Genomic DNA, 25,888 nt, shown 5'->3' on the forward strand with positions numbered 1-25,888 from the left:
AGATCTGGTAACACGTATTATAGTCGAGATATTAAAGATATGTCATTCGACCATTACAACGGACAGTTTCAATTTTTATATGCTAATTATATGACCAAAAAATATTTTCACTAACAGCACTTCGCAGGGAATTCTTTAAAAACTTTGAATTTGCAAATTTTCACGATAGCTTGCAGTTGACCCTGATCCTGATCCTATGCCAGCAGATTCATTTTCAATTTTCCACCTATATTTACAATATCTATTTCCATATTATTCTCTCGTCCGTTCCTGAGTCTTTCAATTTCCGTTGCTTCCAGTTTTTAATAATAAAATTTTAACGTCATCTCACAGTGTGTCCTACATGATCTACCTACATAATTAAGTAGCAAGGTCCTTCAAGCGCAACATATTTAATTAGAATATAACATATTGTCTTCACATTCTTTCGGTTACTGCCGGCCATCAAAATAAGACGTAATTAACACTAAAACTTATTTTAATTCCACTGATATTGTCATGTATCCGGAGTTAGCATGATTAATAATGATGGATTCCGGATTTGATGATGGGTTTGTTGACACTTCTTTATAATTACAATCAGTTATGACAGCTTACAATCATTGATTCTCTACAATTCGCTCCATTAATTGCTGGACCGCGAGCGTCTTCTCTTCCACTGTGACGAATGACAAATCACTGCTCACACACTTAACTCCTACTGAATGTCTCATGAAGAATCTCTTACTCCCGCCTGAATCTCGGAATGTTCTCCCACTGATCGGAATCTCTCGAATTCGCGAAGAATCTCCTTTTTCTAACTGCCACGCGGCCCGAATATGTATCCATGTCGAGCAGTTAATTATCCTCTGTTATCCTGTTTTGTACGTTGCAGCGGAAACTCGTTTTGAGCAACTTGATACCTGGCAGTGACTCGTTCATTGCTATTCGTTGTAGCTGGAACGTGATTTCCGAGCCGTTGCTCAGCAATGGACATTTGCCCCGGCTCCACCATTCCGGCATTCAAGCGTCATGTCACAATATTTTGGTCTACTCTTGATTTCTAATATCCCCTTATGACATCCTATGTAAATCAATCCTCTGTGGCGTTGACTGTGCCTTCAGACGACGGCTACTAGTGACCTAAGCATGTAAAGAAAATCTGTCATACTAAATTTATTGCACTTTGTGAACCTTGCAGATCATTGATGTATCGAAAAGTATAGCGGCTCAAGATGTATCTTTTAAATATGTGATCCACCTGTCTCATTTTCTTTCCTTAATCCTCCTGTTGACGTCAGAAGAAGAGCTCTTCAGTGTGTGATATCTTTCTTCGTTCTATTAATTCCTCGTGCTTGAAGTAGTAGAAATTTGTGAGTAATGTGCATTTAAACTTACTATAATTTCCGTGATACCATTCGACTTAACTTGAAGTAACGAAGAAGAGACCGGGAAATGTAAAATCTTAGCTCTACTCCGAGAGGACAGGTCGCTGCATGCTAACCCCATTACTGCAGGTTGTCTCGCTCCACCGAGAGTCTCTATAGGCCCCAATTAGTCTGACGATTTTAGCCAACTCCACTCGGTAATTAATATAGTTAATCCAGGCGATACCCTGGCTTCCTTCCGTTTCATAGGTAGAAATTTAATGAACAAACTTTGCAATTTATAAACATATAGAAATTTGCGGAACTTTGAGTAGGCTGTTTCAGAGCGACTTGCACTCTGTGGTAACTTGATTTTCTAGACATGATTCCATTTGCATAATAATGAATGCAATGTATGTGTCAAGTCCTGTAAGCAATGCACACGGTACTTGGTTTCAGACATTAAGACCTTCAGGCATTTCCAGCTTTCTCTTACTATTTATATATATATATATTATTTATTATACTGCAATTGTGTTTTAGCCCGGTGGAAGTAGTACACAATAGGACACAACAGACAAGTAACACACATTACACTAAGTGACAACACGTTCAAACAAAACACAATACACAAAACACAACAATAAGGACATCCTACCACAATGAATACAANAAACAGACATTGATTCTCAAAAGACTAAATTAAGTGGGATGTTATTATATTACACAACGAATCAGCGTTATTTTGTCACTGAGATGTACAGTTACAGGTCCCCTAGTGTTGCTGGGTTAATGAAATGTGACAAGCGTATGACGGGCTGGACAGTGTGGAGAGAAGGAACGCAGAAAGAAATTTCTTGCAGGAAGACCTTCGAATCTCGAAAAGACAGGATGGTAACTACAATATAAGATAGATCTTAAGGAGTTATATTATGAGAATAAGAGGAGGCTGCAACTGGCTCAGCATTAAGTTCTGTAGAAGGTTTTGATAATAGCGGTGTCGACATTTCCGTGTCTGCTATCAGACATTTAGTTATGTACTTGTGAGATTTGACCTCCTCTGTGGTCTAGTGGTCAGAGCTCCTGGATACAAGTCCAGAGCTCCCGGGTTCCGTCGCTACCAGACTTTCTGAGAAGTAGTGGGTCTGGAACGGGTTCCACTCAGCCACGTGAGAATAATTGAGGAGCTATTTGAAGGAAATAGCGGCCCCAATCTAGAAAACTGAGAATAACGGCCGTGGGGATCCGTTGCGCTGACCACGCGACACCCTCTATCCTCAAAAGTTGGCACTAACTTCGCCGACAGGCGGCGTTCCCTCGGTCGGCATAGTTTGCTTGCGGAATACAGGCCAAGGAGTGTTTTTTTTTTTAGGTTCTCACTTAGGTGGATATGAAGTTTACTCTCTTCTCGAATATTACATCATGCAGTCTGGTCTAATTTTACTGTCGTTTCCAAAGATCCTACTGCCTTCATCCTCATGGTCAATAATAAGACCAGCAAGTAACAAGCAGCCTGCAGCGGCAGTGTTAATGGCAAAGGATTCGTTGCTTGTATGAACAGTGAATCAGTGGCGGTAGTAACCCTATCAGATCTCATTTGACGCTACTGTAGTGGAATTGGCTCAGAGTTACGAATATTCTTCGTAGAAGAACAAGAATATCCCATAAGAACTTATTATATTTTCTTTCGTTTGTGTAGATGGATTAATGTCAGTTATCAGCAAGTAAATTTGTAGCATAATGTATTCATTATTATACAATATACACAAAATTTCACTGCTTGAAAGTTGTCAGTAATTGCTTTAGCTTTTGGCATTGTGGCCTTGTTTGTAACATTTAATGCATAAAGAAGTTTTCAATAATCAAGTACATCCATTAACTCTTTTCGCACCAAATTTGCATTTCTGCCAAGTTTATATTATTGAGCGGAGAAAATTTTTAAACTAAGACCCTAATGTAGCCAGGAATGAAGCCAAATTCCTACGTCTTTTGTAATGGAGTTAGTTGAACAGACGTCAGAACAACTTTATTTCCTTGTATTATTCTGGTTCTGTTTCCACCATCCTCTACTTCTTCCCCTGTTCTCCTTTTCTTGTTCCACTTCCTATTTCTCCTTCCACTTTTCTGGATTTGTTCCATCTCTTCCTTTCCTTCTTATCATACACCATCCTTCCTTTCTTTTCTCCATTCTTCTCACGTTTCACTCTTCTCTTTTTACTACGAAGAACTAATCAGCCACTTCCCTTTGGAACGATAGCTACCGCATAGAAAACGCAGCTTCAAACAATTCTTCATAACCGCGGGAAAATTTTAACAAGCCATTGGCTTTCGAGAGGATACATATATGGACATATAGACTAACCTTTGATGCGACATGAACCGCATAGAAAGTGACGCTTCCAACAGTTATTCTTTGTTTCGTATATTCTTTGCCGCGGGAACCTGTATACCTAGCCGTTGCGTAGCAAAGTTAGGGGGCATAGCACATATAGACATACAGACTGATGGGAGGGAGTTATGAAGTACTCCATTAAAATAGGCCCATGTGCCATGTACGTAGTACCTTCTAAATTTCATAAAGATGTGTTCAACCATTCGAAGGCTGATGGAGTGTGGTTGCTCAGACATACAGATACACACACGAAGGAAGAACTGAGACCGCTAATTAACTTCATTTAGCTGAGTCCTTCTTGAGGAGCTGCCATTTGCGCAGCTATTCAAGAATTTCCCAGCATTTTATGGACATCGAAAGTTCGTTGCCATGTTCACAAAAGCCCTCCACTGGCTCCTATCCTGAACCAGATCAATCCAGTCCATACCACCCCATCTTATCTGTCTAAGATGAATTTTATTATTACACGCCCACCTATGCCTTGGCCTTCCTAGTGGTCTCTTTCCTTCTGGCTTCCCCACAAATGCGTTCCTCTTCTCTCGTATTCGTGCTACATGCCATACCAATCTTATCCTCCTTGACTTCGTCGTTCTAATTATACTTGGCAAAAAGTGCAAGTTATGAAGATCCTCATTATGCAATTTTCTCCAATTTCCCTTCACTTCAGCTCTCTTCTGTCCAAATATTCTCCTCAGCACCCTGTTCTCAAATACCCTCTGGTTGTGTTCCTCCCTTAATATCAAAGACAAAATTTCACACCCATACAGAACCACGAACAAAATTATAGTTTTTATGTTCTAATTTTTACGTTTTTAGTCATCAGGTGAGAAGACAAAATGTTCTGAACTGAATGTTAGTAAGCATTACCTGAATTCAATCTACTCTTAATTTCCTCCTGAATCAAAATTTTATTTTGTTACTGTCGTTCTCAAATATTTTAACTGTGCCGAATTTTCAAATTATCTGTAAGCTACCTTTATGTCATGATTTTGCGGATCGCATTTTCCTACTTTTATCTTTTCAAACTAAGGAAAATAGGCTAGAAATATACATACTTGGATTTTAACGGATATCCACTTCTTCCGCACCTCTGGTATATATGAAAAAGCATTGTGATGGTGGGAAAGAAATCGGTCACGGAATTTTGAAATGTTTGCTCGTTTTTGGTCCCCTGGAAGCCGAATAGTGCCATCCGTCTGTCTATACCTATTATGTGGCCCTTGTCAGCGCGTGAACTGTTGGACTGGTGATGTTCTTCTTCTGCCTAATGAATAGGAACATTCTAGCTCCAATTTTAAGGACTCGTCAAATTGGAGCCAGAATACAAAATGATGATTTACTTGATAAGGGCTCTGACGATTTTGATTAAATTTCTTTAACATGTAGAGACTGTGCTCCTAAATAAAACTGCATACGTGTTATCTTCAGCAAAATAACGGTGCGCGCACTAGGTGTCCAAATGTTTACGCAACGCTTGCAAGTCCTAGCTTCCATAATCAGCGGCCAGCAGTAACCTACCGTGCAACAATCGATTTTGTTTCCAGGATAGCATAGTGAAGCCCTATTTCATGTAAGTAAGCCAGCGCATGATCTTCGCACCGATTTTACCCTACTATCCGTATCTTGAAAAATGAAAGTATGGTTACGCGATTTCCTTGCTGTTTATATGTCTGCCTATCTGCGTGTCTATGCATCCCCCCTGTCATGGCTAAACCAAACTTTATGAAACTTGGTATGTATACCATAGCATCTAAGTCTATTGTAACGACGTACTTCATAAACCCCTCCATTAAGTCCGTTTGTCCATATGAATATCTCCATATCGTTGCTAGGCAACGGCTCGGTGAAAACGTTACCACGAAAACAAGGAACAATAGAAGAATTGTTTAATTCGTATTTTTTTTTGCGGTCCGTATCGAATCAGGGAAAGTAGGAGATTAATTCTTCTCAGAAATTCCTTTTCTTATTCTCCTTTTTTTTTCTTTTCCACTTTCCTACTTTTCTTTTTGTATTCTTCTTAGTCCCATCATTCTTCTTACCTACCCACATGCTTTTTTGGCATGTACTCGTCCTTTCTCTTATATATCATTCTACATTTCCTCATTTTCTTTTTCTCTTTTATCTCTTATTTTCTTCTGTTCTTGCCGCATAAGTGATCGTCATTGCCCGAAAAGCCTGTGAATACGGAGCTGAAAGCAATAAGAAAGGGGCTGAAAGTGATACGAAGGTTGAAGAAGATAAGAATTGGAGACAGAGATTCTTTCTTCGTATTCGTAGAATGATTCAGGGAATCATAAAGTTGATCTGAAATATATTCATCATAAATGAGGAAACATGGACTTGAAACCCACAGCTCTCCCCCCTCCCACTCCGTTCGGCGTTGCAAAATAATGCGGTACTGGCACAAATATAACCATATAAAACAGTTAATTAAAACCGCTGAGGGAAGCTATTACGGTATATAAAAACCAATCAATCTCTTTCCTGTCACTCCAACCTGGATTGCATACAGAGTATCTGCGGCTGCTTTGAATTGCAGCGTTTGCAGAATAGATTGGTTTACATCGGTTGCTTGTTTCCAAAGTGAAACACGACAGGAAAGAAGCGTTTGAGCGAATGTGTTTATAAAGCAAGTGCATCATAACAGCAGTGCCGAAAGAAACGATTTGTATTTGTTCTTGGCATGACGTGGGCCACAGGGAGGTCCACCTCTCTGATTACTTTTTATCCTAAGGCAGTGGTCCGAAAACTATTTTTATCTGAGGCTACATTGATGTGCATACCAAGCTTCGAAGCACAGAAAGAATAAAACATTTCTTGAAATGTTATTCTATTGATTTAATTGTGGTATATTTAAATTATATTTATGAAATACTTCTCTGTTGTATTGTGTTTGTATAATTTCAGGCTTGCGTGTTTCTATCACTGCGATGTTATCATTATCTAAGGCACTTATTACCCTATTTTCCTTCTTTTGAGACCCCCTCTACGGTCTAGTGGTCAGAGGTCCTGGATACAGATCCAGAGGTCCGGGTTCGATTCCCGGCACTACCACATTTTCTAAGAAATAATGGGTCTGTAACGGGGTCCACTCAGCCTCGTGAGCCCTAGAAAACCGAGATTGACGGCCGTGGCGATCCTTTGCGCTGACCACGTAACACCTTCCATCCGCAAAAGGTGGCACTAACTTTGCCGACAAGCGGCTGTCGCTCGGTCTGTATAGTTCGCTTGCGGACTATAGGTCACGGAGTTTGTTTTCCTTATTTTGACATAATAAAAGTAGGCTTACGAGGTCACTTTGCTGTATCCGTTTGTGTGTGTGCGTATGAGAGTGTGTGCCCCCCCCCCTCGTTTCTAGACAACGGTTCGGTAAACGTGTTTCTGGGGCAGTGAATTCACACAACAGAAATGTTGGACGCGTTGTTTTCTCTGCAGTCCGTATCGTGCCAGAAAAAAAGTAGGCGATTATTCCTTCCCAAAACTTCGTCGCTAAATTTGGCCGACTTCTCTAATGGGGCCGTTGCAGCGGGCGTGTTCAGTATTAGAATCAGTCACGTCGGTGAAGGTCCTGAAAGTGCTGAAAATCAATAAGTGTGGAGCTCAATATTTTGGGGGCTAATTTGTGGAAAACCGTGAAGCATGAGGCCAAAACACAAAGTCGGTTGAAGTTTCTCGGATTAGCATACGAAGACAATTAATTGTGTCATCATTGGGATTATGAATATATGTTGTGTAGCGAGTGGATGCGAACGTTACGAAGGAAAATACTGCCTCTGTCTTCAAGGTAGAAATCACTTCTACTCTGAAACTGGAGGCAGTATACTTCTCCCAGACATTCAGATATACCCATATGGTGTCATCCAGAAGAATAAATTGAATTATTACAACAATAATATAATTTCTTTCCTTCGAGTTACAAGAAGTTCTGGGAAGTACTAATTACCCACTTTCCTTTGATACGACAGAGACCGCATAGAAAACGACGAGTAAACGACTTTTTACCGAACTGTTGCTTACCAACGAAGGGGGGATACACATGCAGACAAGCATAGAGACGCGCACGCACACATACATACAAACACACAGAAAAATGATCTCAAAAGTTTCCTTTTACTTTTTCAAAGTAAAGGAAGTGGGCTAAATGTAGATTCTAATACCTGTGCCCTGTACTTACCGGATAAGAGGCTGGGTGGACCTTAGAGCCAGTGTGGGCATTGTGGAGAAGAGTAATTTCTTTACCCTGCCGGGATTCGAACCTCTGATTCTTCTGTTGTCCAGCCCATAGCCTAGTGACTATAGAATAATAATAATGATAATAATTTAATTCTTTTTTATTTACGTACTAAATCAGCAGCCCAAGGACAAAGTTGTTAGCACTCCTAGAGTTCTAGAAGTCCCTGTCTCAAGTCACTACTAGGAGACAATCCTGACAGGATTTCGTGAATTTCCACAGTCTCTCCATATAAATTTCGGGACACGATCTCAGAGTATGCCGCAACACTTTTTTAGACATCGTATCCAATTCAATATTCGTTGTTCACATTATAAATCCATTTTGTGTAAGCGCTTGAAAGTGTCATTAAATAATCATATAGAGATAAGTCGTCATCAGCAGCAGCATTGTATTTTCCTTAGCCTAGCAAAAAAATATAGATTCTTAAAATCATGACTTAAGCGTGCTGTATACTCCCGTTCGTTGTGTGAGTTCCCCCTTGCTTTTGAAACAAATGTACTCATAACATTTTATGTGGCCGTCATGCCACTGGATATTAGTTCCTTTCATATTTCAATATTCCCTCCCTTCGATATCAGTAAAGCCGTTGCAATTTCTAAAATCAAATAATATCGTGTAACGTCAGGACATACACATAAGTGACAGATTTTTTAATGTGCAAACTGATCATAACTTTTGTAAAGGAAAAACTAGAACATTAATCTGGACAGGGCATATCTTCGTCTGTTTTATATATGAAGGTAATACAATTAACTGTAAATCATAAATTTCTTTAAAAACAACAAGGAAATAATAATACGAAAATATAGATATGTAACCTCATAAAGAAAGAAACCTGAGTCTGAGTCTTACGTTACGACCGACGGTCAGTCGGCTAGTCTATCTGGCAATAAAGCACCAATCTGGGGCTTACGACCAGATTTTTATTACTGTCTGACAGTTGCGGGTTTGTTGATGTGGGGCGCTCTCTCTGATGAGATGACGAGTCTATTGTTTACTATTACTACTGGTCCTCGCCAGCACAGTCATTTTTGGTCCGAGTCCAGTTGGACTCGTGACTATATTTTACTGTCTCAGATTCGAAACTTGGAAAGGTCTGCTCAGCTGATCAAGAAATTTATCAGCTTTTACTCTACCCGAGAATTCATTACCGTGTTAACAGCAGCCCGCCAATGCATTCTATCCTGAGCGAGATTGATTTAATCCACGCTTTCACACCACATTTCTAATAAATTTAAATACCTTCAGCTTTTCTGTCAAATTTTGAACGCATTTCTGTGCCCTTAAGGAACTGACTAGCCACCACATAGACTGCACAGAATTGGAGCCTCATATCCAACTGATATTAGTGGTAAAGTGGCTAGAAACTGTCACTATTCAATTACCTCCTATTAGTGCCAGTAAATTACTTTTTAATAATTAAACTTATTTTGGCATGTAAACCCGTTGCTAGGCAATGACCACGAAATAAACAGCTATAAAACAGTTTTGGCTAAGTAATGAATCTGTAAACAGCTACCATTTCGGGGCAACAGATCGGTAAATACATTCCCGTTACTGGGCAGCAGATTCTTAATAATGCAACAGTTGAACTGCAACAATGGAAACGGGGTGTTTTCTACGTGTTCCGTGCTGAGATGTTATAGCGAGGACAGTTTTGAGCGCGAGTTTATTTCAAAGGCACTGGCCAGCCGGCAATGGCTTGAGCGCTTGAAGCTAAAAAAATTCTATTGGTAGAAGCCGTTGCCAGGGAACGGCTGCTGAAGACACAGCAGGCTATAAAATGGCTTAGCGGGTGCCGTGGTGCTTTTTGAAATGTGGAGATTAGGCGTGGCGCTGTAATTGCTTGTAGCTCCGAGTCGCGTGTATAAGTGGTCAGTATAGCCATCCAACAACCTCGACTGTAGTCACACATATACGTAACACCATCTGTATGTTATATTGTGTCTCATTTGTTGTTTGGTATTTGACTTCATTCTACCTGAGTTTTATCTTTGCCAATGACGGTCAGCAGTATTCTTCATCATGGCATCAAACTGCTCATGGCTGTATACTAGAGTTTAAAACTGTAACAATTTCCTTTCACCAATATTGATAGAAAATATTATCAGCAAGACAGAACCCCCAGGAGTTTCGAAAGATAAATCTAACTGCAGTCAACGGATTGAACAGCAAGAATCACATATGTGTATAATCAGTTTACTATGAAACACAGTCGTAATTGCTTGGTTCAGAAACTGTCACAAATTCCTTACAAACTAAGAAAACAGACTGCCTTATGTGGTCGTCATTGCCGTCCGTCTCTCTGTTTGTGACCTTGTGTCAGCGCCTATACTTCTAAACATATTTTGTTCTTTCGATACTGTAGACTTTCAGTAAAAGTTGTGGAGCATTTTAGACTTCCGACCATACTGACCAGTAATAACGCCTTGTTTGTAAGCCCATAAATGGAGTATTCCATGTAGCCCATAAGCTCCTTCACAGATATTACTGAGACTGGATATGGGAGATTTTGCAACAACTTTTGCCGGAAAGTTCCAGTCTGCGGTCGTCTCGACCAGTCATAGAGCCTAATATATTTACAGACATACTGTATATATTCGTAGACCTTCCCATGCAAGGGCATAAATCGTTGCATCAATTTCTTTGAAATTTGAAATGAGAGTCTTAAACTAAACATTGTTAGGCGACACATTTTAAGTTATGTGGATCCATTATAAATAATAGTGAAAGTAATATAAAAGATTATCAACGCCGTCAAATGTGACTGATAAATGTGTTCTTTTTTAATCTTTTATTCTTTACATGTTTCGGTCGGAGCGACCATCTTCAGAAGGACATTATCAATACATACGGAAACTACTATTACAATGCCATTGGTCATAATCCGTGTTACGCCGTAGCGTAGTTGGTTGAGGCGCTATGCAACAAGCCGGAAGGTTGCGGGTTCAAGTCCCGATGAGGTCATTGGATNATCAGTTTGAAATGAGAGTCTTAAACTAAACATTGTTAGGCGACACATTTTAAGTTACGTGGATCCATTATAAATAATAGTGAAAGTAATATAAAAGATTATCAACGCCGTCAAATGTGACTGATAAAGGGTGTGTTCTTTATTAATCTTTTATTCTTTACATGTTTCGGTCGTAGCGACCATCTTCAGAAGGACATATCAATACAAACGGAAACTACTATTACAGTGTGATTGGTCATAATCCGTGGTACGCGGTAGCATAGTTGGTTGAGGCACTATGCAAGAAGCCGGAAGGTTGCGGGTTCAAGTCCCGATGAGGTCATTGGATTTTTATAAAGTGACCTAATCCTTCCAGCCGCACTATGGCCCTGGGGTCGACTCAGCCTCTAACAGAAATGAGCACCAGGAATTAATTCAATAATTTTCCTCGGGAGTAAAGCGCGGCCGGCGCATGGCTGACAACCTTACCGCCATCTTTGAGCCGATTGACTAGATGATGTGGGACCCTCAACGTCTCACAACTCTATGGGCCTTCACGGCCTGGTACAGGGATAACTTTACTTTTTACATTTTTTTGGTCATAATCAGTACTTACAGAAATTATTGTTATAGCATAGATATAAAATATTATTCTGTAACAATTACTACGATGTGTATGACTTCGTTAAAACATACATGAATTATTATAATTAGTCTATTTAGAAAGTATTGTTTAAAAACTTTTTGTTAAAATCCAGAACCAATTTGGTTTGTGTTCTTTTTACTTCTTCTCTTTAAAAGAAGATGAGTGTATATACTCATAGTATGAAAGTAAGGTCATAAATGAGAGTTCATATGCACACGATAAATTCTTCTGACAGATTATGCTGAAAATCGGCATGGTGAGTTATTATTTGCAAATTCAAACTTTCAGCAGTATTTGCCCACAATATGGCCTAGTTTGTACAGGGTCATGAATGTAATTCTGCGTATAAATTCCATGAAGTCCCTCATAGATTTTGTTCAAATTCGATATGGTAAACTTTCACTACTTCCATATCTCAGAAAATTCCAATAGTAATTTTACGTAGATAATAGACTACAGCTTTCCAAACATGTTACTTATTATGTTAGCGGGATTTGAAAGAACAACTACAGGAAATTAAATACAATATGATGATTATTGACATATACGTATTTATGTATGCAAGTTTAATATCCGCAAAACACAGTATGGATCAGGATATAAGCCTAGAGTGGACATGAATGTCGCTATTAGCAGCTATTAAAACATCCTATTTTACGCACCAAGTGAGGTGGCTACATTTACTTTTCATGATATGAGGCTGATAATTAATGAGAAATTCTAGGAAGAGTATCATTTGAAGATTAATGTACCGAAATAATGAACCATCATCATCATCATCATCATCAGTAATCTGTCAAGACGACAGGTCCATATACGCTATGAATTGAAGACATATTTTAAATTACTTTTATTCTCTAACCCCTTGTGTGTGTATGTGTGAAGTGGTGTACATCTTAACATATATTCATCTTTCTAAAGCAGTTGATTTCAAATTAAGATGGTCTGACATTACCTGTTCTCACTAAATACCTCTTGTATCACGGTGCGGAAGTTCATCTCAGTTTACAGCATACATCCTAAAGGCGCTGTTAATTGTAACACCATCCTCCCGTCTTCATGTTGCCCCCCCCTCCACCCAGTTAACTTCCCCCTTTATCTTACTTAGTCCTGTCAAATATCTTCATTCAAGGGCCTTCAGAGAAATTGCTATACACTTAGGGATCTTGTTTAGGAAGCAGCACAGGCTGGTAACAATTGACCACTGCGCATTAAGACCGCATCTACGCGTTACAATACTCACGAATAATTCTATGTTCAGGATATGTGAGCAGGATGAATCCACTGCCAGATACTCGTACTTTGGCAATGTTCAGCTCTGGCTGGGCGTAAAATGAAGGCCTTCGGTTCTGCATTGGTGGAGCCGTTAGATATTAGTAAGGCCTCAATCAAACAGGTTCTCTCTCTCTCTAGCATTGAGGACAGGGCTCTTTTGAAGGACCGTAATGAAAACAGCGGAGCACAATGGGTTTAGTCTGAGCGCTTTGGGCGACCAGAGGTTGCTTCCCCCGTGTCAGCGCTCGTACTACACAATAATATCCCGCTTCGTGTGATCACACTTACAGTGAGAGGTACAGAGTCGACGGTTATTTGAGACAAGAATTTCTGGGAAGAACTGATCTCTCGCATTCTTTTGATACGTCATGGACCGCATAGAAAACGACGTTTGCAGCAATTCTTCGTTGCCGTGGGAACATATTTACAGAGTTGTTACCCGGCAGCTACAAGGGGATACACAGACTCACAGACTCTTTTTTAATAACACACGGACAATATAGAAGATGACGCGTCCAACAGTTCTTCTACTATTGCGTGTATTCGTCGCAGCGGGGATGTTTTTATCAAGCCGTTGCCTGTCAACGAAAGGAGGGATACAATTTACAGAGCCTTTGCCTAGATACACACATATACACACAGATTGATGGGAGAGACTTAAGAAGTACACCGTTGAGACGGGCTCAGGTGCCACGATATACATACCAAGTTTAATAAAGATTGGTTCAAGCATTAAAAAAGTGTTAGAGGAGGGATACACAGAAACACAGACAGCATTGTCAACTCATAAGCCTTTTATTTTTTAAAAATAAGGAAAGTAGGCTGAAAAAATATTAAGGAGTTCTAATTAACATAAATACCGTCAGTTCGTATTTCGTCTATTCAGATTAAAAAGAATTATATAAATATACCAGAACGATTACGAATATTCATTACCCTTGCAGCGAGAGACCGAGGGACAGTGCGTCGTTTTTCTCAATCTTTCCAGGCGAATGCCGAGTTAATGCCGTCACATAGACCACGGTTAAATTTAAAATTCTTCCCTACTGATCATTTGTGTTCAGCTTCTAATTTATATCTCTGTTAAGTAACATATCTGTTGAAACAGCGTCCCTAATGACCTAAGACTGAAATTCGCTTAGTGGGTGATGGAGTCCAGCTGGGTCCACCCGGCACGGCGGCCACTGATTGGCCTATTGTACATGCTCCGGGTGATTATGATGATGGAGAATTTAGTGGAATGAAGATTGGCAAGGGAAACCGAAGTACTTGGAGAAAACCCGCCCGAACGCCACTTTGTCCACCACAAATCCCACTTGACCAGACCCAGGATCGAATCCGGTCCGCCGCGGTGGGAAGCCAGCGACTAACCTCCTGAGCTAAGGTGCGGCCTCCTAAGACTGAAGCAGCAAAGATATATGATTGTAGGATTTTATTTTCTCGCAGCGGTGGTTATGAAGAATTCTATCTTCTAGAATATAATGCCCTATAGTCCGTTGAAAGTCAGCCGATGTTTCGGATTAAGAAGTCTCCTCAATATTTACAGATCAGTCAGCAATAAACGGGGCTCTGCGAATTTCGGTTTTCTGAACATGAGTTTTATTATCCACAGGATATAACACCATGGAGCAGAACCTTTCTTCAGAAGCTAAGAGACACATAGCTGTTCAAAATGTTCGCTACTTTTCTTCAAACCAGGAGATTAAGTGCTGTGCCCAAAAGAGCTCGCGTCTGGGCCCTGTCCTCAGTCCACGTCCCCATATTTTGTCCCTTTTAATGTCCTTTTCATCATTATCTGCCTGTCTGTCTACGTCTCCGAAGTGATCTTTCAGTTTTTCCAACTAAAAACTTATATTCGTCTCCCATCTTGACCATGTGCACTGCATTTTCCCTTCATTTGAGCACCGCGTTAATATTAATTGAAGGATACGCACTATCAGTTATGTAATTGTCTTCATATTCTCTCTCCTCAATACTTACCTTGCTGCGAGGAACTATATATTTCATTCATTCATCAATGGCTCTACAGCCCTTTGTTGGGCCCTGGCCTCTTCTTCAGTTTCGTAACTTTTATCACACAGACGATAGGACTCCTTGGAAGGGGATTAGCCTGTCGCAAGGCCGCTACCTACACACAAGACAACACAAACACAGAATAAACGCCCTCACAAATATCCATGCCCCGAGTGGGATTCGAACCAACGATCCCAACGTTCGAGCGAGGGAAGACATTTCATGCCTTAGATTGCGCGGCCACTCTGATCCGCGGTACTGTGTATCACATTCATTTAAAATAAATAAATCTATATTCTAATCTTTACATATCTTGTATGGAAATATTAGAGATTCGCAACTGAATGGTAGAAACATTACCTGAACTCCATCTTCTCTTAGTACAGCGTAATCATTAAGGGCGTATGAGCGGTTATGCCTAATTTGTCTCGTTCTTGCTTTTCTTCTCCTTGTTATACAGTTCTGTGATACAAATGGACACTACCAAGATACTGACAGAAGCACATATCTATAATATTTGTCATATCATTTTCTAAGGCCTTTTAACCACTCGTGTAATCATGGATTCAGGGTCGTGAAGTAATGCAGTTACGTGACGGTACAGTTATTTGTGCCATGAACCGTAGAACTGCTGAAACTGTGTAGTGTGCGAGTCCAAATAACATTTTCACACTAACTTGTACATCGGAAGGACAGGTGAAAGAGCAGCCAAATTGGAAAGCATGCCGTTCTCTGCTTGTTAGCGCTGGCTGGAAATGATGGAAAGCAACGCTGACATGAAATCCGGGTAATACACGACATGTACCCAAGGACTGGGGAGGGACAGAGAATTCCGAGTTTCAGGGCTGTTTGTCAACCTATGGTTCGGAGAGTGAAGACAGAGAACGAATAAGCATATTGAAGATACAAACTTGTGTTAATAACTTAACGATGGATACTTACATTTTAATGCTTAGGAAATTGTCGCTTTGTTTAAGCACCACTTCCTTGAAACATGTACAGCGAATGACGGTGAAGCAGTCATTCGTCAATAAGCTAATCATAAGCTTCAAGCTTCAGGGCTCTTTCCCCTAAGAACGAACCAACTTATATTTCGTAAAGTAAAGTTGTTCCTTTGCTTAATTAAGCACCACGCCAAGAAGACGTATGGAGAAGTGGAGGTATTGACCTCAACACTAGGTGGAGTTGAGTGTTCAGCTTCATGTCCCTGCGGCTTTGACCCCGGGGAAAAACCCCCACAGCAGCCATTGGATAGGAGACGGGGTGGGTGCCAGAGCCTGTCTGTAAGGTGTGGAGTGTGGAGGGAAGAAAACTCATCTGTATCTGGTAACTAAGAGAAGTCGTTGTTTTGTAATGCTACGTACTGCTTATGTTTACTCAAAAACTAATATTGATATCGTCCCATAGGCTTTATTCATACAGACGTCATCACTGAATATTTCTACCACTAAATGACCACCGACAGATGGGGATACGCGTGTAACCTACAAGCTACAGTACAAGTACACGAANATTTACTCACGAACTAATACAGGCTTTATTCATACAGACGTCATCACTGAATATTTCTGCCACTAAATGACCACCGTCAGTTGGGGATACGCGTGTAACCTACAAGCTACTGTACAAGTACACAAAATATGGACAGCCACTCGGATGATTCGTGACTTTAAGCATGACAACAAATATCCATAAATAAAAATTAAACATTTCGACATGGAATAGAGAACTGCAGGCCGATCTGAATTAAACTAGAACTACCCACGAACTATCCAGGAAAAATATAGACGAAGTTTGCAGTTCTATTCATATCTGGTCCAAAGACTTCGACACGTATAGATATGTATTTTCGTTATTCTTGTCTTGGTTAACATTCACATATAGTCATCGTCTTTCTTATTGTCGTTCTTAACGTCTGTTTTTGTAGTTACTGAAAAATGTTTCTGTGATGTTTAATTCCTTTAATATTCAATGTTACACTGTTCCAGTAGGATTCTACTTGGAAAGTTGATGGTACAACACAACCCTTACAAATTTGTGTTCCTTCTTTTTCACTCGCTCTACAGCCTCCTTGGGCCCTGGCCTCTGATTTTCATTTTCATGATCATTTTACAGACGAGTGATCAGCTCGTCGCAAGTCCTCTGCCTAAACACAGGAGAACACAAACAGAATAAACACATACACACACAAAACATCCATTCCTTGTGTGAGATTCGAACACAAGATCCCGGCTTCCGAGCGAGCGAGGACAGTACACACACACACACACACACACACACANCCCTGGCCTCTGATTTTCATTTTCATGATCATTTTACAGACGAGTGATCAGCTAGTCGCAAGCCCTCTACCTAAACACAGGAGAACACAAACACAGAATAAACATATATACACACAAAACATCCATTCCTTGTGTGGGATTCGAACACACGATCCCAGTTTCCGAGCGAGCGANAATGGGGCAACCCACCTTCTCCAATAACTAACTAACTAACTAACTAGGGGGAGGAGAGGAGGGAGTTCCTGTTAATTGTAAATTAACGATAATTTTGTTAAGTGACAGTTTTCCATTCATGTGTTCTGCTAATTACGCTATATTTACTGCATGTTCCTTAAATACGTACAAAAATATGGAATTAATCAGTCACACCCTCGTATATGTGTTGTATTTTAATAAAGAGGAAAAGACAGTAAAAGACATTTGTCTTTTTCATAATTTTATCATTTCACTGCACAGCATTAATAGGAATACTCCACAATAAGATATTAACATCATAATATCCGGCTATAAAAATGTTCACCTAGCCAGTAAACTATACGCATATATACGCCTACACCACACACATGTCAGATGAATTTAGTTTAAAACCAAAAATGACGATATACCTACATGCCAGTTGAAACGGCTTAATATTACACGATTTTTCAATACCTCAACATAAATTTTTCAACTTTCTGGAGCATTTGTTAACAAAGTAATTATTACGCGTGCTCCAACAACAAGACTACATACACATGAAGTCAATATAGTCACGGCTATTACAGTAATCATAATTCACACACATATATCATGTTATATAAATGTATTTTACATAATTTTTATTTAATAGTAATAGTAATTATTTTGGCCGCCTCTGTGGTCTAGTGGTCAGAGTTCCTGCTTACAGACCCAGAGGTCCCGGGTTCGATTCCCGGCGCTACCAGATTTTCTGAGAAGTTGTGGGTCTGGAACGGGGTCCACTTAGCCTCGTGAGGATAAATGAAGAGCTATTTCAAGGAAATAGCGGCTCCGATCTAGAAAACCGAGATTAACGGCCGTGGGGATCCGTTGCGCTGACCATGCAACATCCTCTGACAGCAGAAGTTGGCACTAACTTCGCCGACAAGCGGGCGGTCGCTCTGTCGGTACTTGCGGACTATAGGCCACGGATCTTATATATGTGGTCTTATAGGATAAAAATTTGTGTTCAACCATTTAATTTCTGCTACACCTAGGAAGAGATAGATTTATTAAGAAGAAGGGAAACATTAACGATTTCATTAAAGGCAATATCAGAGAAGTCATCTGTAGGAAATATTCGAACGATATTATTCATACTATTATTAAGAAACTTAATTTTGAAAATACATTTTTTCCAGACTTAAATACTGAGACGTGTTTTGAACATCGTAACCCACATGTTATAAAATGCAAGACATACACTACGATGTGTGCATCGCTCAAGAGTTATATAAAAGTAGATGTACACGCCTGTTAATTATATGAAACATTGATCCTGATTCTTCTCACGGCGGTGGATAATGTTGCCGAGGTTTCGGAGGTCCATGCTGGTTAAAGTTTTCCCTCTGTTTCAGCAGGCACCATGCCGTTAACAGTTCAGTGTACATTTATGTCTGAGGTGTCTGCATGTTTTGTCTAATATTTTGAAGGAAGTCAGTCTAATAAAAATCCTAAACACGGCCTGTATAAAATTCTGTATAAGGTTCAGAATCCAGGAATTGATTAAAAAGCATGGTCACAGATTTTTTACATGTACCACGTTATTGTCATTTCAATCCCATCTGGTTTGGTCCAGGCTGAGGGAGATTACAATAGCAACACTGGTCGAAATGGGTTTGGAATTGAAGCTGTGAGAATATGTGGAAATAATCATTGGAAGAGATTCGAATGTTTGTTTTTGTTCAGTGGCTACACAGGAGGACTTTTAATATGCATTAAAATTAATTGTATTATAGTTTAAAATTTTTCACAATTTAGAATTTTTTAATAATAATTTTATAACGTATATGATATTGTTTCAGACCACCGGGTAGAATAGTTGGTTGGGGCACTATGCTACAAGTCAGAAGGCCGCGGATTCGATTTCCAATTAGGTCATTGGATTTTTCAATTGACCTAATCCTTCCAACCGATCTATAGCCATGCGGTTCACTCAGCCTCTGACAGAAATGAGTGTCAGGAATTTCCTTGGGGGTAAAGGGCAGCCTCACCGCCATCTGTGAGTCGATTGTCTAGAAAATGTGGGAGCCTCGACGTCTCACAAGACTATGGGTCTCTGCGATCTGTGACAGTGATAGCGTCACATTTTTCTTATATGGCACTGTTTCAAACTTGTCACTTAAGAGAATTTTTGCATGATAATTATGACATTCTGGTACGCTGGATTAAAATTTGTGTATTTCATTTTATGATAATTCCAAGAAACGAAACGGCCTCATAAATTATGACATTATTAAAGAGTCTACATCACAAATACTTAATACAAATTGGGAATAGGTAATAAGCAGACATGACGTAGATTCGAATTATATATAATGTATGAACATTTTCTTAACATATTTTGAGGAAGTTCCCTCACTAAAACGAATAAATAGCGTCTGAAAGCACTGAATAAACAACTAAATGTTTCCAAATATCTTGTAAATGTATCAGATTTTTACCTAATTAACGATCCAGTAACAGCAAAGTATGTAAATCCACTGCAACGAATGTGCCAAGTGTTTTACTGAAGACAATAAAGAGGTCATAAATATGAATTACAATGAACACAGAGTTAGAAAACATGGCAAAAGCAATTTGGAATATTTTTGAAAAATAAATAGTCAAATACTGTGTAGAATAACAGACGCCATCACTAAAAATAAACCACAACATAGGAACAAAAACCCTAGAAACAGAAAATCAAATCAAAGCATAGAAATTAAAAATTTAATTTTTCAGTCAAGAAATTTGTGGATTTATGACAAAATATTAATAAAAGTCTTAAAAAATCTGCGTAGATTATATTAGTGTCCCTTGAAGTTATCCCCGGAGTCAGTCACTGCTGGTTGGAGCTTACCGATGACGACTTACATGCTGCAATCAAAAATTTAAATCAAGCATTAAAGTCTTTAAACTAATATAAATAGAGTATAGCTTATCCCTCTCTTTCTACTGCACAGAAGAATTACTTTAACAAAAAAATTTAGTGGTAAATAATGCAAGTAATAATGATGATGTTTCTTTCATATAATTCCTTTGATGCAATACTGTATTATCATAAATATCCTTAAATATATTTATATTTACGTTTCAATTGGAAAGATGTGTTTTTGTAGTACTGTTTCTTCTGCGTATTATTATTATTAGTGCTTAGGCCTATGAAGGATTTCAGGAAAGCAAATAAATTTTGTTCTTTATTCTACCAAACTATCATCACTCCCGATTTTGGTAATTTTAATTTCAATAATAATAAGAATTGAAATAATAATAAAAATAGTAGCAATTTTATGACAATCGGCTCACAGATGGCGGTGAGGTTCACAGCCTTACGCGCCTTCCACCCTTTACCTCCAGGAATATTCATGGCACTGATTTCTGTCAGAGACTGAGTCGACCCAAGGCCATAGTGCGGCTGGAACGATTAGGTAAATTGAACAAATCCACCTGATCGGGATTTGATCCTGCGACCTTCTGGCTTTTAGCATAGNGTACCAATAGGCAAAATAGACTTGTCATTAAGCAATCGCCACGTATTATCTGTTCCAATACAAAACTAGAAGTTTTCCCTAGAACAAACATGAAGCAATATATTTATAAATCAAGAAAATAAAATGTTAGGTTTATTAGGGGGTATTATGCGTGTGGCTTAAATTCACACTGCATGTCTACCAAACACTGAGCATCTTCCATCCCATCATGAACAGCCTGTTGCAGTTAGATGCGAGCAGCAGTATCTCTCTGTTGCTAGATCCATGGTAACTGCGTTAGTGCTATTTAAGGTCTGTTGTCGTAAGGGCGATTTTTGATAATAGAAGTTTGGTCTGCTCTTTAGCATCTGTATAAAGATAAAAGGTAAATATATCCTTGTAAGAGGCCATGGAGGCCCATAGGGTTGTGAGATATTGAGGCTCCCACATTTTCTAGACAATCGGCTCACAGATGGCGGTGAGGTTGTCAGCCTTACGCGCCTTCCACCCTTTACCTCCAGGAATATTCATGGTACTGATTTCTGTCAGAGACTGAGTCGACCTAAGGCAGTAGTGCGGCTGGAACGGTTAGGTAAATTGAACAAATCCACCTGATCGGGATTTGATCCTGCGACCTTCTGGCTTTTAGCATAGTGCCTCAATCAACTACGCTACCTCGTGCCCCCTTTAGCATCTGTATGATCTATTCATAAAGTAAATCTATCCCTGTAACAAGCCATGAAGGCCCAGAGGGTTGTGAGACTTCAAGGCTCCTAAATTTTCTCGAGACAATCGGCTCACAGACAGCGGTGAGGATGTCAGCCTTATTCGGCGGCCGCCCTTTATCCCCAGGAAGATTCCTGGTATTCATGTGTGTTAGAGGATTAGTCGATCCCAGGGACATAGTGAGGCTGGAAAGATTATTTCAATTGAAATGTCCAAACACTTCATCTGGAATCGAACCCGGAACCTTCCGGCTTTTAGCATAGAACCTCAACCAACTACGCTAGAGCGTTGCCCTACGCTCTATTCATACGTGTAAAGAATTTTGAGTGATTCATTAACACAGCATGACGTTGGCTTTTCCTTCATATGGGGGTAATGCTAGCAATATAAAGAGCAAATGCTCATGTTTTTGGATGGTCAAGGAGGTGGAAGAGATTTTTCGTATTTAATGGGTTTGGTTGCTCATATTTTTTTTTATTAAACCGTAATGGCTGAGCGGAAGAAGGAATGAGCTCAATGTGTATGTCCCAGAACCAATGAAAGAGACCAGTTGAAGAAAGAACACTAGTACTGATGGCATTCATAGGAGTACATTAAGAATTTACACGTCGTAAGAACTGTTGACACAATAGATCAATGTGGTCGCGGTGCAAGGGCCAAGAAGGCCCACCGCTTATACATTCAACTGCTGACAAAGTACAGATCACCTACTGTACTGACGTTAGGAAAACGGCTCTTGTAGCAGAATGTATAGCCTTGCTGAAAAAAAAATGTAGGGAAGGAGCTACGGTACTACAGAAATTTTAGTATAAAAATAATATAAAAATTATTAACCCCGTCCAGTGCGATTGATAAATGTTTTTTCTCTNTTTATTGTCGTATGTTGTTCGGCCCACGCTGTGTTGTTATTACTTGTCAATCAAATAATGGGATAATTAGCAGTGAACGTAATATAGTATATTAATATAACTTCATAATACTGTATACGTATAGTGCATTTGCATCAGCGACATATCTCCACTGCCATCTAGTGAGAAAAATATCGACCACGTATTTGTTCATTTCGCACTGGCTTATGAATATCGGCAGCATGTTGAAAACAGGATGTGATAAATTTGTAACGATGCCTGAAAAGTGGACGTCACTAACTGACGATGATGTAGCCTGGTTCGTGAACTGGCCCATGAATACGTGTATTAATCACCGTCCATGAAACCATTCTCTTTGGGAATGCTTATAACACGTCAGGAATTTTAATATATAAAGTGTACCTAAAAGAATGCAGGTATTTCAAAGACCTGCAATTCGGCAACAAGAGCAGACATGACGATGGTCGTCCCTGCACTGTAATCGTAAAGTCAAAAGTGTTTCTCTTTACGCAAGTTGTACGCACTTCCCAATTCTAATGAACTGACAGTACTTTCGACTACGCATTCACCTTAATCAGTATATTGTCTACAGTGAAATACCTTAATTAATTTTAGTGGATACTGTATAAGTGAGGGTGTTTGAGAACATGGCGTTGAGGAGAATATTTATACCAAAGAGAGATGAAGTGACAGGAGGTTGGAGAAAACTGCATAATGAGGAGCTTCATAACTTGTACTCTTCTCCAAGTATAATTAGAATGATCAAGTCAAGGAGGATGTAGTGGGCAGGACATATAGCACGAATGGTGGAGAAGAGGAATGCATGTAGGATATTAGTGGGAAAGCCGGAAGGTAGGAGACCACTGGGAAGACCAAGACGTAGGTGGGTGAACAATATTAAAATGGATTTTAGAGAAATAGAATGGAATGGTATGGACTGGACTGATCTGGCTCAGGATATGGACCAGTGGAGGGCTCTTGTGAACACGGTAATGAACCTTCTGGTTAGATAAACTGCCGGTAATTTGTTGAGTAGTTGCATAATTGGCAGCTTCTTAAGAAGGGCTCAGCTCCATGCGTGAGTGAGATACTGTATAAGGCCGATCACAGTGGCCGCTCGGTCTAAGGCATGAGCTGTCTTCGCTTGCTCGGACGCCAGGATCATGGGTTCGAATCCATCTGAAGGCATGGATGTCTTGGTGCCTTTAGTCTGTGTTTGCGTTGTTCTGTGTGTAGGTAACTGCCTTGGACGGGCTGATCCCCCGTCTAAGGAGTCCTGTCGACTGTGTACAGGATTAAGAAACTGAAAAAGGGACCAAGGTCCAACAAAGCGCTCTATGGCCATATGTAGGTAGATCCTATGTAAAAATAGTGTAAACATATTTGAAATATGCACCCGTATTGCAGTAACGTACAAGAGGTTAACGTTCCAATAACAGATTTTTGTGACGTACCATCCGATGGTGTCCCTTAAGGTCGAAATCTGCAGTCACTAAATATTTCAACTTATATATTGTAGTGCAGCCGCACTGTGGTACTCAGCCTCTAACAGAAATGAGAGCCAGGAATCTTCTGGGGAGGGGAGGGGAGGAAAGGGCGGAAGGCTCGTAAGGCTGACAGCCTCACCGCCATCTCTGAGCCGATTGTCTAGAAAATGTGAGTCTCGACGTTTCACAACCCTATGAACCTCCATTGCCTGTTACAGAGCTAGCTTTACCTTTTATTTTACCTTGCCTTTACTAAAATCCTACAACTATTGTCTCTTGAGTTATATCCGTAAATGAATCATCGAAACATCGGCATATGCACGCAGACTCTCATCTTACCAGCAGTTCCTTTGTTACATTAGGAAAAAAAGATCAATTTTGGAAAGAGGTGTTTTGACGATATCTCCAGTTGAAATTCGAGGAAGTGAGCAAGGAGCTTCCTGGGGTGCGCATGTACGGACACTCAACGTACTGCAGATTCACTTTGTCTTCTGAACTCACAGCAGAAACCCCAAGGTGAAGTAGCATTTTTCGTTACAGCTCCTGAAGCGCCCAGTGTGAAGCTGCCCTACAATTTAAGCCTGCTTAATACGTAGACCACTTTAATATCGTAAACAGATTTTTCTTTCAATTTGCCACAACACCGCTTGACCATAATCCCGAGGACAAAGCAATTAGCCAGCTACATCTGGATCTTACAAGTCAGTGAATTAAATAGGCATATGCAGGGGGGCATAAAATAATTTTTTTTTTCACTCTCCATTTTCTTCTAGGTTTATACGGGGCCCCATACAGCGACTGTTTTCCTAAACAGCATTAATTGGTTAATCTTTGTACCGTGGAAGTATGGACTGAATTCATGTGTATCATTTGGAAGTAATTCAGTCTTTAAAGGGTATTAATGATACTACGTGTCTCCCTCTGAGTCAGGATATTCATGGGATTGTCAGTAACGTCTACACATTACATAAAATTAGTAACTAACACCCGTTGAGAATTAAACGGGAAGTCTCATAATTTATTATACACAGTTTCGTACTATTAACTTCCTCTGTTTACTCCTGTATTCCTTTTCAACCATACATGCTATTAAATTATGCCTCTTTTTCCGAGATTTAACCCCGTGTTCAACGAATAACACAAAATATATACATATATTTTTAAATATATATAGCCACTTCAGTTACATACTTTTTTCAAATAACGATCATCACGTTGAAGGTACACACACAATTATATAGAAAGTACTAAACTGCAAACATAGCAAGCATAGTGTATTTAGTAAAAGTTACTACTTTAATTACAGCATAAGTTCTGATATAATGCACACTGATGGTGTCTGTAAGCTGTGAACATGTGTCGCACCTTTCCAAGCATACACTTCTGAAATTAATGCTAAACAACGCCGGTCATGTTTATCGCGAGATCCGGGGTGCTTGGTCTCGAGACAAGAAGAGCGTACAGAATTCGCACGACAAAATGTAGGCGCGGACAAGAGCTTCAGATCGATTTGTTATTTTTATGCTGACAAATGTTCAAATTAATCAGGTCATTACATGTAATTCTGAAAATATATGTCGCGGTTTGGCAAAATAATAGTATATTTAAAGGTGAAAGTGAAACTAAAATTGTCTCTGCGATATAGTACCTTGCACATAAACTGTATGGTGTAATAGCAAATAAAGCTCCAAGTATTCTTAACTTTAGCATTAGATGAAGATGTGTGGTTAGCTCCACTCACGGTATCTTTACAACAAGGAAGAAAACTGTTGCGGATATACAACATGGGGGTCTATTGGCCTCGGACAGGAAACAGTACAGGCTGGTAACAGAGCTGCTATAAGAACTCAGTACATTTAGGCTGCAATTGCATGTTACGAACCTTACTGGAGGTTCCACGTGTAGGAAATCTGGGCGGAAGGAGAATCTTCCTACCGCTTGTTTCTTCAGTGCTCAGTTTTGAAGAGGCGCAAAATGGAGATTTCGGTTCTACATGT

This window comes from Cryptotermes secundus, unplaced genomic scaffold, assembly GCF_002891405.2.
Source record: "Cryptotermes secundus unplaced genomic scaffold, Csec_1.0 scaffold49, whole genome shotgun sequence".
Taxonomy (NCBI): Eukaryota; Metazoa; Arthropoda; class Insecta; order Blattodea; family Kalotermitidae; genus Cryptotermes; species Cryptotermes secundus.